Below are 1,315 nucleotides of genomic sequence, written 5' to 3'. Positions count from 1 at the left end.
TCATCCAGCTCCTGTGTTAGGTCCTCTTCTGACGTCATACCACTTGGATCCCTTCGTGGATAGTGATTGTTGAATCGCGAGCCTTAAGTCCCCAACGATGACTAAATCCTCGGCACCGTGCGCAATAGCAGCCTTGACACCGTTTATCATACCTGTGTACTCTGCCTCATTCACCGTGGTGGCCGAGAGGTAAGCGTTTGCAGCAATCACTACCTTCCACTCAGGAAGGCTCCACAGCACCCATGAACAACTCCCGTAGCCACCGTACTTCTCTGTCTTCGCTGATCCGTCAAAAGACATGACGAATCCGCTGTAATTACGGGAAAGCCTGGCGTACAGCAACGCGGGGTCCATTCGAACAGTCGGGGAACCCTTGTTTGGAGGTGCCACCGGCGCGAGCGAGTCCTCCAGGTCAACGAAGCTCGTGATGCTTGACTGCAGTAGCTGCGCAAAGGCGACATCCTTCTCCTTCACGCGCTGCACCTTAAGGTGCCACTGCGATAGCAGCACTGCGAGCTGGACCGCGCGTCCGAAGAGAGACTTCGACTTATGCACCCACTCTAACGTCAAGAATCGTGTATAGACATGTAGCGTCTTTCCTGCCAGCTGGACGTAACAGATCTTCAACAGCAGAAGTAACGCCAAAACTTCCTTCTCAGCAGGATGGTAGTTCCTCTCGGTCTCCTTGAGCACCCGACCGAGGAACCGTACGGGGTGTAACTTGCCTTCATGTTCTAGCATTAGCGTAGTGCTCAACGCCCATTCATTCGCAAAGAGCATGACGTGAACTTCTTTCGACCGATCGAAGTGCCTGAGGATGGGTGAATGTGAAACACTCGTCTTCAATTTTTTGAAGGAACGACGTGCCACAGAAAGGCCACCTTCAAATACAAAGTCTTCATCCTTGAGCTGGTACAGCGCCGCACCGTAGACCGCGAAGTCTTGAATGAAGCGGCTGTAGTAATTAACCGCTCCAAGAAACGACTGCATGCCCTTCTTGCTCGTTGGAAACGAAAGCTCGGTGATGGCCGCAAGATTCTTGGGGTCAGCTCTGATACCTTCTGGCGAAATTTTATGCGACAGAAAGTCCACCTTGGGCTGGCAAAAGATGCTCTTGGTGAAGCTAATGCTGATCCGACACTGTGCAAATCTTGCTAGCAATCGGTCCAGCGTCGCTAGGCAGCTGTCGAAATCCTCGCCACCGAAGCAAATGTCATCCACAAACGACCGTCGACCAAATACAGGTACCAGCGATGATTCGTCTGGCTCCCCGTTCGTAAACATGTCAGCGACGGGGCTGTTGACGAGTTGTAGT

Source organism: Phytophthora infestans, genomic scaffold (assembly GCF_000142945.1).
Source record: "Phytophthora infestans T30-4 supercont1.6 genomic scaffold, whole genome shotgun sequence".
Lineage (NCBI taxonomy): Eukaryota > Oomycota > Peronosporomycetes > Peronosporales > Peronosporaceae > Phytophthora > Phytophthora infestans.
This window is presented reverse-complemented; position numbering follows the sequence as displayed.